The 20,637-nt window shown below is 36.8% G+C and overlaps 1 protein-coding gene across 4 annotated transcripts in view; it reads left to right on the top strand.

Moving 5' to 3' along the window:
- The window catches only part of NPAS3 (neuronal PAS domain protein 3), a 596,091-nt gene that overhangs the window by 226,534 nt on the left and 348,920 nt on the right, over positions 1-20,637 (top strand). The gene's annotated exons all lie outside the window — the stretch shown is intronic.

Raw genomic sequence — 20,637 nt, forward strand, 5'->3', positions numbered from 1 at the left:
TCTGAATTTAATTCCAGATGTGTTCAGTTGTTATTTTTAGTTACCTTCTCCTTGGAAGTGGCAGTTGATAGATGCTACATTTCTGAACACATAGAGGTTGGTGAGGTTTTTCAAGGCAGGATGCATTTCTGGTTGTGTTTTCCCATCACTACTGTCCTTTTTCTTTGTTATCTTCCATCCCAAAGTTAGAGCTGTCTGTACTGTTTTTCTAGGCAGAGTTTGCAGTGCAAAAGGAAATCCATATTCTATGTATGTTTTGTCAGGGAAGAAAGCTTTTAAAGATTTCATTGTGAGATAAGGACATGCATCCAAAAGGGCTTTATAGCTGAAGGAATATGAGCTCCCAGTGGTCTACAGGCTTATTCAACCAGGGCAGTTGTCTCCTCATGAGTGGAGAGACTGATTGACTGTACCAGACTTCCCTCTGGAATCAATTCATGTTCCCATGTACCATTATAGCATGAATGTGAGGTACTCCAGCAGAAGCTAATTAGGATACTTAGATGTGCCTTAGAATCATAATTTTCTTCCATCTTAATTTTCTGTTCAGTGACTTTTAAGATCAGCTTTTTACAACCTTCTGACTGTCGTTGTAGAACTAAGACAGAAAATTAAAGAGACTATCAGCTATTATCAGCTAAGATATCAGCTATTGTCACCTTAGAACATTGGAATATCCATTGACAAATGAAGTAAATGCAAAAGGAAGTTTGCAATGAAAACCATTTCTATTTCTGTCAGTACATCAGTAATGTTTCCTTTGGTGGAAATGCATGGATTGCATTCTGAACTAACAGTGGAGGTAAATCTGAATTTTGCTGGCTAATTGTGCAAAAATAACAATTTAACAATAGAATGATGCTCCAAGCAAATGTGCACCTTTTTATTTCAAAGGTAGCTATACTAATACATTGAATTATTGTGCTAATGACGTAACTAATGTAGCTTAAAAGACAAGAGTGGTGCAACAAAAACTCTGCTCTTGAAAAATTTCCCATTTCAAATTTTCCTGGTAAAAACATGATATATGTTGTAAAAAATAATATTGATAAATGAGTTAATATCTATTAATAATAAACAGATATTATTAGACATATAATATTAATATGTATCAATAAATATTAATAAATATATAAATATTAATATCTATTAATATCTAAAACAATTTTTCCAGCACTATATTTTGAAGAAACATCTTTAGTCAAATAAAATTTCCTGCTCCAAATCCCAGGCACTTAAACCACTTTTAGTTGGTTTAAAATCATTACCAAACATTTCTGTGGGACAGTAAGCCTTTGTATTCTTTGTTTATTTTATCATCATTTTTTCCCCTTGAAGCAACTCCTATAGGCCTATGGCTAGAGAGGCATTTATTTTGAAACATTACATGAAGTGATTTGCCCTTCGAACATGCCTGATCTCAAGATGTTATTATAAAGGCCAAAAGGGTTTGTCTATATGGACCTAATTAATTAAAAATGGAAGTTAGAAAGGTTACATAGTCATTTTTGAGAAGATATAGAAATATAAAACCAGTCTGTTACATGGCATTTTACTTTGTTCTCCCAACTGTAGAATTATGAAATTAAACTTGCATTAAAAAAAAAAAAAATAGGAAAGGCAGATCACACAAGATTAACCTGATTTCTTTCTAACCAGATAGCTGACTTTCTTTTGGGGAAAGAAATGCTAACTTCTAATAGTCTTTCTGGAGCTTAATTTACTGTACTGCAGTTTCAAAAATTATTTATTCAACCAAAAAGTGTAGGTGTCAGCATAAGAATTGCTGGATTGTGGAGTGGGTAAGAAACTAAGCTCAGTGCAATGGTACTGAAAGGGAGCTTCCTAACAGGAGAGAAGATTTTAAGGAACTTCTCAAGATCTGACAAAAAGTTGACCAGTGAGACAAAACTAAGAGAAAAAAGCAGTCAGGGCTGAATAATTTTGAGAACTAGAGTAGCAGAAATGGAATGAAATTGCATAGCAGAAAGTGCAAAATGCTGCACCTGGGGACTAACAGTACTAAATTCTCTTAGAGTTAGGAATTCTACCAGATAGGAATGACTGAAATAGAGAAATTGATCTTAGGGAGGCTAAGAAGCACCACTGTGATGCAGTGTCATACTCCTAAGACTAGAGTGATGTTTCTGGGGAAGACTGGATGGTACTGGTAGTGGTAGAGCTGTAGAAGGGAATGATTTATACAAGTTGTATGAAATACTGGGTACCAATGGCCAGTCCCTCAACCAAGGACTATTGCGCACACTACTGAGGTTTCCCTCTGCCTCAAGAGTGTGGATTTATGTTCAGCACAGGAGGGAAATGAGACATGGAAAAGTTTTTTTGAGGATTATAGCATTCTTATGTGGAGGTATTCAACTATACCCAGGGAGCACTCTCACTGTTGAGTTGGGCGTGGAGTCTCCTGAGCAAAGGAAGGGGGAATTCAAAGTGTGAAAGATACTGATAAAGATATTGAGGATTATAGGAGAATGGCTTGTTCATCTGGGGATGGAGAGAATGAAAAATGCAGAAATTTTGATAAATGTGGATGGAAATTAGATGTAACTAGAAAAAGAAAGCTAGGAGATGATATGATTGCCCTCTCTGGGGTGTTTAAATGCCAGGGACACTGGAAAACGCTTTGAGTGGGAGGTTCATGTAGTTTCAGGAAGAGTTTGGTATTAGCTGGCCACAAATAAATTTAAGATGGAAATTTAATTGAAAACATCCAGCTACTAAAGGAAACAGAACCTAAAAGACCTAAAGTAAAAGATGTAAAACCTTAAGTCCTTTACAGAGGGCAATCCATATGCTTTTGAAAAGATAGATGATATGTGCAAATAGAGGACCAAACTCAGTGAAAAATGAGGTCCTTCCCAGTCCTCATCCCTTGATTTCAAAGATGTTGAACTATTAAAGTGAAATCCCCTCAAACACATTCACCACCTATGAGGCTATTTCAGAGATTTTTTTGCACATTAAAAAAATTGATGTTCCCTCTGCACTCCTTCCTAAATTTCCCTATTTCTGTACAAGTAAAATGTAGAGCAGTTTTCTAGAAATGGTTTTTTGTGTCTTATAACATACAGTGACCTTTTGATATGAATTAATGTCATATACAGGGCAAGTGGAGAACCTCCAATGGCACCCATTTTCAAGTTTTCAAACCCTAATGCCAGAGGGGTAATGCACAGCTTCTCTGCTGAATTCACTAGACATCTGAGCAACCAATTTTATAGTCTAAAAGAATCTCAACTTCTGTTTAGATAACAGATGAGGATGCTGCAGGAGAGAAGCATTATTATAGTGTGATAGCTCAGATGCAGGCACTGCGTGTGCTGAGATTTTTAAATTTAGTCCCTCAGACATGGTAGTACATTTCCAGAAGCAAAATGTATACAGAATGAAAGATCTCAATTTTTTTCAGACTTATTATGTTCATTCAGTGTGCATGTAAAAAGTTTGCCAAACACAGAATGATTTAGGTGAAAGCAAATATAAATGAGTATTATAATTATTACTAATGAGTATTATTATATTACTGATATAAAAATCAGTATTTTAAATTTTAATGAATAAATTTATTTATCATTAATATTGTAATACTATATTTACTATATTACTACTACTAATGTTGTTATATATATCTTGTTTCTTGTTACCAGTGAAGGAGGCAACATACTTTTCACCACTCTTTCTTTCCTGAGATATTTAACTTTCTGTGCAGGTACTAGCTGTCAATCAATGCTAATCAAACTGGCACAGTTAACATAATACATCATAAAATTTCACAGTAATGTCAACCTGTAATTCTGTCAATCTGGTTAAAGGAAATAGGCTAAAAACAATATTGTCATTTTGTAATAACACAGGGAAACAGAATTTTGGAATAATATTTTTACTGTCTGCTATAAATATATTGTATACAGTTTTCAAGAGCAGATGTGGTTTCCATTAGGATTGAATTGGTCAAATACCCAGAATTTTGAATCCTTATTTTTCACTTCTCTCACTCTCATATTTTCAATGTATCCTGAAAAGGAAATGGGGTATTGCAATTCTCCCTGTATTTGACACTGGAGATGTCCAGGGAAAAGAGAAAAGGAAGGTCATGAGTTTCTTCTCTGCTTGTGTCACTGCAAGGAAATGTTATATGATGCAACTGGCCAGGTTTGGTTGAATGGTAACATCTAGAAAAGATGGTTCCCAGCTCTGCTATCAGCTACATTTATATCTCTTGCATGCTAGCAGTAGAGGAATTTCATAGCAAAATTTCAAACCAAGACAAATATAGTTTTATTCCAGTTTATACACATGGGAACAGAAAAGTGCAGTCTAGCTATTTGCATGACATATCACAGAAATGTAGGCAGAATATGTAAGGCTTCAAACCTTATGTCTTTCTCCTTGAGACATTGTGATTTGCAGACTTTTACAAGTATTTTGGTAACCATTCAAACTCTTATCAGACAAGGTTAAGTCTGTTGAAAATAACTTGCTTTTCACTTTGCCTTTGGCAAATCTTGTACAGAAATTGAATGCTACCAAGTTCACAGCAAGGTATGTCCATTTACTGATATAAGCACAAGTAACCTCCTTAAAATTAATGAGGCCTCTCATGAACTAAACTATTAATTTGGCCAAACAGGCATTACAGAAGCCTATATGGACTTAGCTTGTTCAAGAATATAGCATATTCTTCTGTGTGGATCTCTACTTGCCTGAGGCAATTGCTCATAAGGTGTTTAATGTGCTGGGGAAGGAACATCTTTGGAAGCGCTGGGCACACTTCTCTAGAAAACCCTCCTAGAAGTGAGGGTTTTTTTTCAAAATACAGAACATTGTATAATCTATAACCTAGGTTAGGTGGTCTTTGTCAGGTGATGACACGTATGTTTGTAAACCAAGTTTAAAAGGAAGGCTATGTGAGAGGGATGTTTATTTATCAGGATCTTAGGCTTCAGTTGCAGTGCAGAAGCTAATGGAGAAGGGATGAAAAATTATCTGAGGTCTATGAATGAAACAGGTCTTGATGTAGAAAGGCTGGGAAATAAGGTGGGAATGTGATCTTTGGGAAAGGCAGTATCAACAATTAGATGCCCAAAAAGCCCCCAAAGGATAAAAACAGATGCAAGCAATCCTCATGCTTGAGTACAGCATCCACGGGAATGCATGAGGCTAAACAGTCATTGCAGTAAGAGAAAAGCAGCCAAATGGAAACTAAATCCACTTCAGTTTCATATGTAAAAATCCATCATTCTTTAGCAAAATAGAACAGAGAATCTGAGACAATGACTTTCTCATGGTAGATGGACAGGACTAATTAAAACATATCAGACAAAGGACTTAAAGCAATGCAATATCTTGAAGGAGAAATTTACAAATTATATCTGGAGGGAAAAGGTAAAAACATTTCAAGCTTACTTAAGTAGCAAGCACAAACAGATCTTTAGATACCATTACACAGGGAACATACTGCTTTGAAAAGGGATAGCTAAATTCAGGAGCTGTTAACCCAGAAATTTAACTGAGTGGTCTTTCAACAAGGGGTTGCTTCTGAATACAGAATAAGAGCTTGGAAGTGAATGTGCAGTTGATGTAGGCATGCAAACAATGAGAGAGCTCAACCTCCTGGACTTTCCTTGCTGTCATGCCTAGTGACAGTAGAAGATGATTTTTAGACCTAATAATTTGGCAGCTGTGTACAGTAGTCTTGCCCAAGCCTCATAAACTCATCAGCCAAAAGGAGAAATAAACATTTTGTCTTCCCAATATATCCATGTGAAATGGATCAATAAGAGAATTGTTTTACCAAAAATTCCCAAGCTGTTCTCAAATTTAGGTCTCCCTTTTAATTTCTCCTATAGGAGAAAGAGAGTGTGTGATTGCTCTAGACTCATTGCCTTCACCCTCAGCCAATAGAAATAAGCACTGCTTTAAATGTGTAGCAATGGGGTTGTGTGTCAGCACAGCACAAGGGTTGTGTGTTAGTGCAAAGAAGAGAGAATACCTTAAAGGATAATGCTGGTTTGCTTCTTGCAAGAAGGAAGCCCTTTTTGGTTAGTCTTTACTACTATCACACAACAGCACCAGAAGTTGACTTCTTCTAAAACAGCAAAAGAAAGTTGGAAAGAAATGTCAGAGTTAACCCAGCTCAAGACACTCCATCTTGATAAACTCCAAAAATGACCTGAAGGAAAGGAGCCCTTTGCCAGATCCCAAACCACAGCAAGGCTGAGCAGACAAAGCTCTAAAGTACAGGTCAGTCCAGGGATTTATGCAATGTGTAGTGAAGTGGAAAATATTTATAAATCACTTGCCTTCTCTCAGAAAGGATATAGGAAAACCAATTATATCACTCTTAAAATGTGGGAGGAGCGTTTCAGTGCAAACATGAATGTTTTGCAAAGAGGCCTGCTTTTAAATCAAAGCATTCAGAAACAGAAGAAACATGGAGTTGTTATTTAAAGAGGATTTCTGTAGTGAACTGCAACACTCTATATCATTAAACAAGAAAAGTGCAACTTTTTGCAACTGCAAGAAATGGTTTGCAGCAAAGTATATATTCTAAGTTACTGTGGGTGTGGTAATGCTAACTGGTGTAGAGTTGGGTGTAATTCATTCAAAGTGGGAAAAGATGAGCACAAGAAGCAGGAATCCCTCCCCCAGCATCCAATCTGTTCCTGTATGAGAAATAACAATCACCAAGCCTCAAACTTTCTGAGGCAGAAATGTGTCGGGAGTGTAGACAAGAAGAGAGAGCAACTGGAATTTGTGCTTTTGGTTTTAAACATGAAGACAAAAATAGCGCTATGAAGTAAGTTGGTTGAAGCTGGGAGGTGGAGGAGGGGGCCTGAATATACATGGGGAATGTGTATTTTTCCTTGGGATCTCTATCCCATTACAATATTCCAGAAAAGGTTTGGACTGTTAAGCTAGAAATCTGCACTGTTGTTAGCCGTGGGAGTTGTCGATTCTCAGGATTATAATTTATGAAGAAATTTTGAATGACTTGGATTTTGTGAACTATAGTTTCTAGTAGAAATCACTTTCAACAGTTTGGTACCGATGTTAGTTATACATACTGGAGACACATTTCAAGCCTTTGTCATCACATGTAACCTTTTGCAGCTAAGTCACATCTCTTCAAGTGACAGGACAGGATTCCACTGAAAGTATCATTGAGAAGGTAGTGGTTCTACTGTCCCTAGCTTCAAAAAGGAGACAGTTTAGATGAGCAGCACATCAAGGCATGTTGCCGGTTCATTTACATAATATGCTGGTAATGAGCTTTAACAAATTACTAAAGATGGAATGTTAGTTTCCCTTCTGCAGAAGAGATTGTCTACATGGCAGCTACTAGCAGTAAGTATTTTTCTAGCTAAAAGCAGTATTGACAATTCTTTCTGGCAAATAGTGAGCCAAATAGGCAATCATGACTGTGCCATTTTTGATTTTATGAATTCCTGTTTTGACTTGGGAGACACCTGAAAAATTTTACAAGGGAAAGTGAGTTGGTAACTTATAGTAAGATTGAGAAAGAATGTAAAAACTAAACTTAGAAAGTATATTCTGTGAAAAAGCTAACTGTAGCTCTTCAGGAAAATTGTTTGATAAAGTTATGTAAGAAGAACAGAAATAGACATTGTGAAACACCTTATGTGATTCTTCACATGTGTAACAGATATGTAGGTAACCAATCCTCAAAATATCATAATTATTCAACAACATTTTCTGTCATCTAGGGTTACTATATATATATTATTTCAAAAACTTGCTTATATCTCTCCCAACCCTTGAAAATGGGTATAAAACCTTTCCAGAGTCTTCATTAGAGATTCATCAATTATTTGACCAAGCCAAGTAAAAAGACAAAATGGAAGAGGTAGTGTTTATTAAGAAGCAAATAGATTATCTATCCCCTCAACACTACTGGACAATACACTAGTCATTAGTATCATCTGAGCTCTCTCTTCCCAGTCTGATCCTGAGTGCTGGATGGCCCCCTTTTTTTTAATTTATTTTTTTATTTTTTATTTCCTCTTATTAAAAAAAAAGGAAATTATGCCCCTCAGAGAGGAAGGCAAAGCCCTTTTCTGTTTCTGTCATACATGGCATGCTCACCAGTCACTGCCTGTTAGGTCCCAGGGGACTGGATGCCTCTAAGCTTTGGTTCAGCAGTTTTTAACAGGAACACAAAAAGAAAGAGAGAGTAGAGAGATAAATTATACTTTGAAAAATTACAATGACAAATATATTTTAACTCTTGAAAAGTTGCTTGTGAATGTTTGAATAAAATGACGTGTAGTCTGGCAAGTAATCTGGCATTCTGTTCCCTCTTTGTCATGATCAGTACAGTTACAAAAGTAGACAGTTTTTAAGCTTTGGTGGGAACCATATGTTAGGAGTTTTTGAATTAAAGAAAGAGAGAACTCATGCACACCTCTAGGGAAGATTGAGAAGGCAGATCAGGAAGAATTTCACAGCCAAGAAAGAACTGTAATAAGAATGGAGCATCAATCACAAATGACTTCAATTATTTTGTCATTGAGTAGAATAAAAAGATACAAAGGAATAGAAAGATGACACATTTCTTAAGCACGATTAGAATGTTTTTAGACACCAGATCAACATGAAATATTGGGTGTCTATTTTTTATCAGAACTAAATCTGTTTCAAGAAATTACGTGCTAAAAATGTTTAATGTAAGTGATATGATGATAATGAATTTCAACTCTTATCTCTCTCATTAAGGGAGAATCGATATTTTAATTAATTAGTTGTTGTTATAGTTAAGTAATTGATTATAATAATTGTAACTTTGATTCTGTGAACCAAGGACTCTTGGCCCTTGGTGATGGCAGACGTCCTACTGTGCTTCAGCTGTCTTGTGTGTAGGTGCAGGAACCATCCTGCAGTCATGTAGGAGCACAGAGAACGGAATCAATACAACACAGCCCTGCAAAAGCCACATAACTCTGTGGTAAGTTATTCAAGCAAGCTCCAAAATACAACAGAAGCAAAGACATCCTTGCTTTTCCCTTCACAGATTGAACTCTAGCTGTGTTGTTCTCCTTACAAACACCTAAATAGATATACATGTTTCCGAGGCCCAGAGGCAAGAGTGGCAGCATGTTTGGATATTGATTGCAGTTTCTGTATGAGATTTTTAAATTTTTGTTGTATTTACTCTTATGACTGGCTGGACACACTTAAATGGTGTGGAGAGCAACTGAATGTTTTTTAAAGGACAGGACAAAATATTTTATCTGTTTTTTCAGGGGAAAAATTAAGAGTACGGAGAATACAGTGGTTTTATGAAATACAGTATCAGACCTTGGCTAACAGATGGGAACATAAATATATACATTTGTAAAATATTATATGTATAATAAATTATGATGCTTATGAATTAGAAGATTCTATACTGCAAAATTCCCCCCCCCCCAATATAAACATTTTAGACATAGAGAAATACAGAAATAAGAAGGGGCAGTTCAAGTATTAGCAGACTTAAATCATGTTAAACCATCAAATGTTGACAATTCATCAAATAGAACATCAAAACCTGGAATAGTTTTGTAAAGATCTCAGGATTAACAGATCAAGTTTTCCCTTGAGAACACTCAAGTATTACCTTTAGCACACCATGATGCAATATATCAAACTTCAGCATTGTTAGTGTATTGAGTTTTGGGGATAAAATTCTTAATTGCCACTATGAGGAACCTGGGACTTACATTTATATACTGCGCATTAACAGGCATCCAGAATTTATTCTATTTTTCATACATTTTAAGGTCTATCTAACTAAAAATTAATTCATTGTTCCCATCAGCTACTTAGATGAAGGCCAGACATTTCTTAGGTGAGGGCCAAAAATGCATGCTATTTGGCAGAATAAAAGCGTTGTATTTCAAAGCTAGAAATCATATTAAAACTGGGAAGGAAACAGCTTTCTACAAGAATTGTAGGAAGTCTAAAACATTGGACTTGAAAGATATTTGGTTTTTCCAAGTGCAAAATTACTCTGGTAGCTTTCAGATAGGTTTAAGTGTTTTTCTGCTATTTTTTACTTTCTCAGAGGTTTGTGTGTTGAACTTGTGCTAAGATTTTATATTTGAAGAGTATACAATACAGTTCCTATAAAATGTCATAAAACTCTCTAAGAAACTAATACATTTTCAATAAAATTATTCCTGTTAAATATATTATAGAAAGAATTCATGAAAACTGGATGTGATATATGAGTTTTATTAGATTTTGCTTGTGATGGCCTGCTTTTTTGTATGTGTAAGTCATCTATCCACCATGTGCCAAAACTTACACCGTCATGTACTGCACTATCAGACTTCCACCATTATTCTCATATCTCTCTCAGCAAATGAAATGAATAGTAACTTATTACAGGGGCAGATGTGCACAGAGATACATAAAACCATCTCAATCAGTAAGTTCCAGCTGTAAATGGATCTGACCTCTCAGTGTTGGAAATTAAGAGCATAGTATGACCAGTAACTTGAGAAAAAGTAGGAAACCCAGATAATACTAAAACTGTACTCTAAAATGCTAAAAATATTTCCATGGGGGATATATGAATATTTTGGGGAAATACAATAAGTATTACAATATTTTGATTTTTCCTGTCATATCAGGAACTTTAAATCTAGATGTAAGCAGCCCATAGCATACTTCACACTTTAAAAGAGCTTTGAAGCTCTCAGATGCAGTAGCCAATTGCATAGAGGATAAAAAAATCAGCACATTTTAAACCTAATATTTTGACCTTAGCAGCTAGATGCTAATGACTGAATATGTACCGTTTGCAGACTGGGGGAACCCTCACCTCATTTGTTACGATAAGTCTATATTTTCAGAATAAGCATGTCAAATAATGACCACGAGAACCTACCTTTTATAAGGGAAAAAAAAAAAAATTTGTACTTCCAGAGAAACAAGGTATCAGTCTAAAACATAGATTGGCCAAAACTAAACCTTAAAAATAGAAGAGCTCCTGGAAAGCACTACTGCTATATAAGGGTACCTACTGTTTCCCTTGTGAGAATGGCAGTGATTTATCCTTTATGGGTGAAAACAAGGAAATGTCTTTCCTTTCTTCCAAACGGCATACTTTTATGGCGTATTTTTTTTACTTATTGCCTTCTGAACTTTGCAGGCAACTTTCCCTGAGTAGTCCTTGGGCAATAACTCAACCAAAAGGAACTTTTGTGAGATAGATATAACAGAATTCAATCAAGAGTCTAGCAGGCATCATAATTACAGAGTTTGAAATTACTATTGCTCTTAACATGCCTGGTAATGGATAAATTAACCTCCCTTGGTTTGCTATAGAATTTTGTTAATATAATTTTATATTCTACAATAAAAGTATTGCAAGAGAATGTGAAAAGTCATGGGAGCATGGACAGGTTTTTTAGATTGTAAGGTGGTGAGATGTCTTGCCGTCTGATCCTGCACTCAGTGTAAAGGGATAAACCTCCAACTTTATACCACTGAATGCCATAGTTCAGGAGAAAGTGATAACCACATGTGTGGAGCTGCAGAATCAAGAATTCATCTTAGCAACTGAAAATACTCAGCGTCTGTCGTTAAACTAAAAAAACCAAAAACCCCAAATAATGTATTTTCGGATTTCTATCAAAACATTGAGGGGTTTTTATGATCACAGCCACATGCTCTTGAGGTTTTTCATACTCGCATTATGAATTGGAGTTAGAGAAGGCCTATAAGTGTGTGAGCTGCCTTGAAAAGAAGCCGCAGCAATGTAAGACAGAAAATTCTGGTAATTCAACTGGTGTCTGTCCAGCATAAAAAGGAATTTAATCAAATGTAGTAGTAATACCAAATCTAATGGAAGAAGCTCTGTTGAATACTCTGTATGATCAAGGTTTTTCTACAAAAACCCAAAAAAACGGTCAAACAATGTCAAAGGAAATAGAGAAACTTCAGTGCAGGCGTAAGGAGAGAAGAACCTGCTTAGGACTGTCTTGACCTTTCATTGTAGTTGGCAAGAAGAGTTCCTTTGATTTCACTGGACTTCCCTGAAGTCTCTAGCTACTGATATTACTTGTACTCTAAAATCTAAGAAGCAACATGTAAGAAATGGTATCTAAGAAGCAGAGACAGCAAAATGTATACACAGCTTTAACAACCCAATTATTTAAGTGGGTTTTGGTTTTTTGTCAACCTGGGACTGAAGCCTTAGAGCGTATCTGACTTTTATAAAGCCATCATGCAGATGTCACTGATGTGTGCAAAAGTCCATATATTGTAGATATCTTATCTGCTTCTCGTTTTTCTTTACCACTTATTAATTACTATTTAATAGTAATTTTTAATTTTTAATTAATTACTATTATTACCACTTTGTCTTAAGATAATCGATACTATAAAAGTCCAGATTGTGTTCATAATGCTCTAAAAACAATAACTGTCATGACAGCTGCATGAGTGTTCAGGATGTCAGGATATCTTAAGGTAGGTTGTAATAAACATCTTCATGGACCTCATAACAGTGTTATGAAGAATATTGTCATTGACATACAAGGAACTAGTTATTATGAGGAAACATTATTATCACTATTATTACTACTACTATTGCCACTATTATTATTATTATTAATCTAATGTTTTAAGAATTCTATAAAATTTAGACATTAAAGGGAAGCACACAAACTGCCAGTTCTGAGAAGTTAGCTAATAAAATAGTATTATTCAAATTCACACAGAATTTCTGTCCAAAGAACCTCAGAAATCTATGGTAATAGTAGTAGAGGTTCATGGCATTCTATTGCATCTCTTTGGAGGTGCTTTGCTGGTTGTTGCCCATGCTGTATACTGTATTGTAGGTTTGTAGTTTAGCCTAGGAAGTTGTTATAAGCAGGTTGTGTGTGTTTTTTTTTTTTTAAGACTAGAAATCTTCTATTATTTTTGTCTTGCATATTGAAAGCACATTCTAAAGAAACTTGATACTGAGTTATACTGAAATGAGAGCTGGATCTGCTACTCAGCTCTTTGAATGGGGCTTCAAAGTAGTTTTTAGTAAAATCAAGTTCCAAATAAGAAATAAAGTTTTATGATGCATCCCTTTTATTTTTTGATCCAAGTCATCCAAAATGAACACACCTGATTAACTTTAAACATGTGAGTAAGCTCATTACAGGCACCAGGATATTTGTATACTTCAGGCTAGGTGTCTCTGTAAGATTTTTAAAGGGTGTATGTTTCGATCTTTTCACAAGTGTGGTTGCTTTTTCCCGCTTCCTCTGCTATTTTATTTACCTCCAAGTTACCCACCGTGTTGGTTTTAGCTTTCCCAGTGTGAAGGCTTATATTGATTTTCAGCCATTGCAAATTTATATCTTTATATGTGCCCTGGACTCTAACTATAAAAATAACTTAACTATAAAAGTCTAAATAATTTCTTGTTTTAGCAAACCTAGATTGATGCCATTATTATGTATAAAAGAACAATAATACAAGTACTTCTACTATTTTAGCTGTACTTGATTCTGCTTTAAGTAGAATGCCTCACAGTAAACAATAGTTTTATCACTTAAAAATCAAATCCCGTTGATTTCATTTGATTATGTGCAGTAAGAGTTTCAGGAACTAAAGAGAGACTTGAAGGAAGAGTTGCACAGCTACAGTATCAGTATTTGTCTTTTCCAGTTTTATTGATATTTTAGCAGCTTGGATATAGCAGAGAGTACTCTCTCAGATTGGTCAGTGGCGTGGGGAGAAGGAGTAGCATCCTAGCATTTTTTTTTTAAGTGCAACAGAAAATGTAAGTTTTTCATTACAAAATTCAGGTTAAGAGTTGTGATCAAGTAAAACAAAATTAAAATTAGGTGGTTTAGCAATGTAGCACCCAAGAAAAACTTCAACGGCCTTCTGAAAATCTTCATTTGAAGGCCTTTTCCTGCAAATGTTCTAATGGGGTTTTTTACATTAGAACCCCTTTAGAAAATATGGAGCTCACTGGGTGTATACTGAAAACCTACTTAAGAAGGTATTTTACGTGTATGCTAAAAAGTAGAGGAAAAAATTCCAGTTGTCCAAGGGCAGAAACATTTTCTTTAGGCCTCTGAATTTTTTCGGAATCATCAAGAGCCTTCATGTTCTTCACTTGCCTGAAAGTCTGAGCCGATCATGTTGTAAAAGCCACAGTGGTTTATGACCAATTGTCAATGACCAAGAGCTAAAAAACCCACTGGTCTCCTGACTGTAGCAAAAGATTAATTCAGTAAGACTGAGGATACTCACTGACTAGAAGGAACTCAGGAGTCATGGTTTTCTTTGAGAGGTATAAGATGATGCTGTAGGCTGCTGGTTGAGTAGGAATGGTTGGACAGATGTTTCTTAAGCATAATTTGTCATAGTGCTAGAAGTGGAAGGCTTTAGGTATTGAATCAGCATACAGAATATAAGTTATTTTGACAGGGGTTTTTTTTGTTAGGTTTGTAGTGATGCAGTAGGGGTCCAGAAGACTATAAAACATTTTAGCTAATATCAAAGGCTTCAGGGAAAGGAGATTTTTTTTTTGTGTGTCCCATGGTGTGTTTTCCCTATCATGACACTTGCATTGTTTAGTCTTGTTTGCTTTAACCAGGACTCATTTATTCTCTCAATAGTGTGTGTCTCTATCCAGAGGCTGAATTTTGTTATACAGTGGACAAACAGGACAGTGCCTATGTGCAATGCAGTAAATAATATGAAATGAGTGTTACCTGATGCTTATGTTTTCCCAGGGTACATTTTTCTGTTTTATTGATACAGCATTTCTGTTGCTTAGGTTGGTAAATCTTCAGGGGGGCAAGGGCTATGAAAGTGAGCTGTTGTTAACATGTCATTTTCCACACAAATTATTCTAGCACAAATTTCAGAAAAAAATGTTTGAGCCCATCAGTAGGCTTTGTCTTGTCAGATATTTAGGACATGGTATTTCTTTCTGACTGATGTTGCTGAATATTGCCAAGAGGTGTAAGAGTGTGTGACACTCTTGAAGGAATAGTAGTCCCTTAATGTAGCTGGAGTTATCATAAAAGCCTTTCAGGTGATCTGAAAATAAAGAAAATATCTATCTGCTTGAAGTTCACCTGAGCAGGTAGAAAGCCAGGCAACCTGCTAAAAGTATGGGCTCCCCTGCCTGTACCTGTTCAACTTTTGACAGTTATGTGTGAATTCACTCAGCCAGATTGTTTGAGCCAGTTGTATTCAAGGGGTTTATAATGGCAGACCTCAAGTGCAAGTCCATTTACAATCTGGGCCAGGTTTACAGGCCTGAAGCAGTGTGACTTTTCAGACTTGACCACGGTGTGGACCACTTTGGAAGTTGATTACACTCTACTGAATTACAAACTAATGTAATGACATGATAATATATGATATAGCCTTTGAGACCATATCCCAAGCACGTTTAACTAGAAGGTGATTCAGTGTGTTGTGTATGAGATGTGCAGACAAAATGTAACCTTATATGCAAGGAAAATTATGTTAGAGAAATAGGGAAAAGGAGAATGTGTTCTTGGTAGCTGAAACATTGACTAAGACAAGAAAGGATGACCTTGTTCCCAAGGGTAAGGAAGGATGTGATGAAGCTAGGAAAAGTCATATTACACTCTTAAGACTGAAAGAAGGATAAGGATGCAATTGAGATAAATATTTAGAAAAAAAAAAGACAGATTTGTTTTATAAAGAAGAGTAGTAGCTCGAGGGTGTAAGCATTAGACTGGAATTGAAGAGTTATAACTTTGTACCTAGTTCTTGAATGACCTTGGACAAATCTGTTAATCTATCCTTGTCTTGGTCTCTGTCAGTAAATGTGGATAATAATATTTCAGTAACCCCCAATGAAATTACGAGAATACATTCATCTGTAGTTGAGGTACTTTGCTACTATTACTACAGGGTCATGTAAGTGCTGATGTGGACAGGTTAACCAATCACAGAGAAAGAAATTAAACCTGCAGACTACAATGGAAGAGATAAAAGGCTCATAGGAGAACTTATTGTGAGTGCTGAAAAGGTTTTGTTTTGACACAACAGAACAGCTCTTTTTTACTCTTCTATTCAGCCCTTAAACTGCCTGGAAGTCATAAATCTTTTAACTATCTGGGCATATCAAGGATAATTTAAGAATAATTTTCTATGTGTTAAAAAGTTTTGTTTCCTTGCTTACCTCGAGATATTGCCAAACTACTATTGTTGAGCATTTTGTAGGGTTTAATGACAATTTTATGTCTAGCTGACTTGGTCTGAATTTAATACTGACCCTGCTTGGAGCAGATTGGAATAGTTGACCTCCACAGTCCCATCCAACCTGAATGTTGCTGCAATTCCATAAAGGAATGGAGAATGTTTATTCTCTAATTGGAGAATGTCTATGTCTCTAACTGAAGAATGTCTATTCTCTAATTACAATTATTTAGTGGTTTGAAAGCAAAACATGTGAGAGGTTTTAAGTCAGAAATACAATTAAATAGGAAGAAAGGAAAATATGGGAAAATAAAACAAATGCAATAATACAAAAGACCACTGACAGAGTCAGAATACAACCTGAGCAGGGTGATGGAAGCAGTCTAGATGAGGTGGTCTTCCTGAAGCAGCAATCCTGTAGAAAAGTCTGGTAGTTCTCGTCCTCTGGGAATTCAGTGGGTAAAGTTGCTTGTACTGTCCTAAATCCCAGATTATATTTAGGTGGCAATGTTTGGTTCCTTCCTCTGGGCGGAGCATCTCGCAATGGGATGATGAGTCATGCAAGTGGGTCCTTGACGGTTCATTAAACAGAGATAGCTCCCAGAGGGTGTTATCTATGAGTCATGCAGCAAGGCATTTAATGGGCCATTACCAGAAGATAGCCCTGAGGGAGGGGGCCTGGGAAGAGCACTGCTCCAACAATTGGATTCAAAAGTTCATGAAGATGGTGATAGAATACTTTGTGCACATCCTACACTACAACCAAGGACAAGTTGTCACGTGCAACCATCCAGATTCCAATCTCATTTGCTCTAATGTTTGTGCATAATTTTAGCACTGCATTTCACCTGAATTCTCATCCCAAGATTTTAATAGCCTTTCTAGTGCTGATGGTGGCCCTAAGAGGAAACCAGCCTCTGTCATACAGGCTGATGTCCTGGTTGCAAAGAGGGGTTGAAGCTGAGTGCCACATGCCGGTGGCCAGGTTGCTATTCTGTATCTTCAGGCACCACTGGGGCTGAGGTTCTGGGGTGGAGATAAGGTGAGTGCAGCCCCACAATTCCAACAGTTTGTTTCTCTCTCTTCCTTGGTGAGGTTGCTAGGACCAGCCCCTGTGTACCCTGCTCTCTCTCTCTCTCTTCACTGCCCATGCTTTCCTGGTCCTCAGAGAACCAGCTCTGAAAGTGGCAAACACTGTTGGGTCATGAATGCAGCCCCAAGATGAGAAAAAAGCAGTGAAAGGGCCTGAGGCCTTCAGACTGCACGCCACACTCTGAGAAAAGCGGTGTGCCCAAGCCCAGTGGAGCACACGCCCCGCAGCACTGGCTGGGAGGAGGCAGCCACGGGGGAACAGGGGAGCAGCAGACTGAAGTGTGAGGAGAAGAGGTGAGCTGAATTCTGCAGGCTACAGCCAAGCAAATCCATCTGGAAAAAGGCAGTCGTTGTGACACAGACAATCTAGCTTTCAGGATTTTGTCCATTGTTGTGTTCCATTGTCTCAGGCTGGGGAACAGGCAACACTAGCCGTGGGAGCAGTGCCATCTTTCCTTTTACCCAGTGGCCATGTGGTGTGACCTCAGGGGAGCATCCACCATCTTGTCTTTATCCCAGACACCATGTGGCACTAAGTCAAGGCAGTGAACACCTTTTGTGTGTAAAGCACCTCCTCTTCTTGTCTACTTTTGTTATTAATGCTACTGTTATCACTGTGTGTTTCTTATTCCATTGCTGTTTGCTTTCGGGAAATCGTCATCTCAACCCACTTTTGTCCCACTCTTGCTGGAAGGGGCAGGGGGAAAGGAGTGGCTTATTTGGACTTTGATTTCTGGCTGGTGTTAAACCATCACAGCTGAATAAATCACCAGGCTCATGTTAAGTGATGTGATATGTAGTACTAGACAGTATATGATTTTGTAACTGCTGTTTTCTAATATTTTATTTCCTAAATGCTGTTCTCCATACCTGTTTTCAACATCAGCAATGTATTTTCTATTCCAATATAGAGTTGCCTCTCTTGAGTGATAATCTCTGCTGGAGACTATCTCCTCAGGTATTTCCTTGGTCGTCCTCTAAACAGTCCCCAAGATACTTATAGTTTTGGGAAGAGAAGCAGTGGTCTCTGCTAGTGTATTGTTTTCCCCCAAAGGAAATTATTTTTCTCTTCACAGTACAGAAAACTTTTTGAGCTGCACTGTTCCTGAAAGGAAATGGGCTAACTCCACAATACCAAGCTTTATGTAGGATTAGTAGACAAGTAAAATGCATACATTTTAAAACCAGGAAGAGCTTTTGTTTTAAGTGGAAAATGGGTCATTTCTGGCATTGAAATAGTACAGATTTTAATCAAGTGAAATTTTGTGCACATCTTACACTACAAGATGTGAAAGTCCTATTGTTTAACTTGTTTGTGAAGCAGAAGCATCTGAAATGCTAGCAAGAAAAACAGAGGTCAGCAGATGACTGCTTCATCATTTTGTGTTTGTTAGTTCAATATGTCCCATTATGAAAGTTTTAAGCACTTTTTTGAGTAGCCAACGTATGTCTGTAGGAATGATACAGTCCCCTGCTGAAAGGAGAATAATCCTATGAAACCTCTCAAAAGAGCCCTGACACATCTGAGTGGTTTCAGGAAGCTGTTGAGAAAAGTCTTAGTTTTAAAGTTGTTTAGGCAGATGCATTGACCTAAGCAGAGGGTGCCTTTTTGGACCCCAACTTACACCTACAGAATAGTTAACAGAACATACTCCTTGCTCGTATGTTTTATATCTTGAGACTTTTAAACTTTTGAGACTTTTTATGTTTGCTTTAAACACCTTCATATACTTATTTTTTAAAATTTAGTTTTATGAACTGAAATGGTCTCATATAGATCACAAAATACAAGAAACAAATGCTTCTACAGGAAATTAAAACAAATCAGCCCAATGGAACCCCACATAAACACATGTGCTTCAGTATACCTAAACATGAAAAGCAATATTGCACATCTTTTAGCATTTTCAAAAACTGTGGTATTTCAGTGACCTAAAAATTTACACTCTTTTACTGTGAAGAATTTGAGGAAACTATTGCAACTACCTCTAGTCCTCAGTATTCAGTAAAGCAACAACTGTTTCAAGTCCAAGCACTGTTCTGGGAGAACTGCCTCTGAAATTCTTTTGTTTAGGCATGCAGTATATGTACGTCTTGCTCAAACCTTATGCAAAGGTTAAAGTACTATCATGATTTAGAGGGAGCTCCTTTTCTTGTAGTAACAGAGTCAGGAAACTACAGTGCCATGTCTAATCTCAGGACTACAAAGTTTCATGAAACATAGGATGTTTTTCAAGAATACCTTGATCTTTTAGGAAGCTATGCTGATTTTGAGTGTGTGTTCCTGTAATATTAATGGACAAACAGAAATCTCTTAAGCTTAAGTTTTTTTGGGAAAAACACTGTTAAAGTTCGTCAGAAATATCTATCATGATGTTTCTTAGCCTTTAAAAGAAAGGTAAGGAAGATAAAGTTTATAGGAAAGGAAGATAATTTTTATTTCTAAGAGAATTGCTGAAAAATAGGGTGGATCTGAAAGCAGATTAGACTGCAGCATGGGGCTGGAATTTGACAGGAGTCTTGGTATAAACAGGGTTGAATTTTGCATTCAGAGTACAATGGAAGTAGGAATTGATTAATATACTGAAAACAGAAATGAAAATGGGACATGGGAATGGCTAGAGAATTGGCTTAGGACCACTTTCCTGAGAGACGGTAAGCAGTGACCAGAATGATTCAAATATAAAGGTCTTTTAAATTTGCAGTGAAAAAGATTCAGAAAATACCTTTATTATTGTTTGTGTGAAACCCTGAATAACATTCTATGATAACAATGAACAATGCGTTCATTAACATGCACATCGCTGAACAAACAGCTATTCAGAGTGAGCTCATGCTGTCACAAAGACCGTGTTCTGCATGGGAACCTCATGGTTTCAACAGCTTCCTGGGCAGCCAAGCTTGGCAGAGTTTGACTTTTTACACCTGTTTAGTTGCAGAGTTATTTGGAAATGAAAAATCTAATGGCAAACAGCAGAAAGCTAGGGAGAGTGAAAGGGGGTTCGAAAATCTGGACAGCAACTCACTGTATCTCTGTTTTATTTCCAGTACTAGTTCTGGAGTGTTCTCTTGCCTCCTCCATAGCATAGCTATGCATTTGTTTTGCAGAGTTAGAAGCATCTCACTGGTGAATGCAGTAATCGCCTTCTCTCACTTTGCCCCATGGACTTGCCGTACAGGGTATTTAATCATCCATGATAGATACCATGCTTCTAGGCTTTGAGTTACAAGTCTTGTGGTGAAAAGGACTACCCTGTCCCAAACAGAGTGCCATTAGTGTTTGTTAACCCATCCTGGTGGGGCTTGTTTATGTTGTGCACAAAA

The sequence above is a fragment of the Chamaea fasciata genome, unplaced genomic scaffold (genome assembly GCF_029207755.1).
Source record: "Chamaea fasciata isolate MVZ Bird 193981 ecotype frontalis unplaced genomic scaffold, bChaFas1.0.hap1 SCAF_7, whole genome shotgun sequence".
Taxonomy (NCBI): Eukaryota; Metazoa; Chordata; class Aves; order Passeriformes; family Sylviidae; genus Chamaea; species Chamaea fasciata.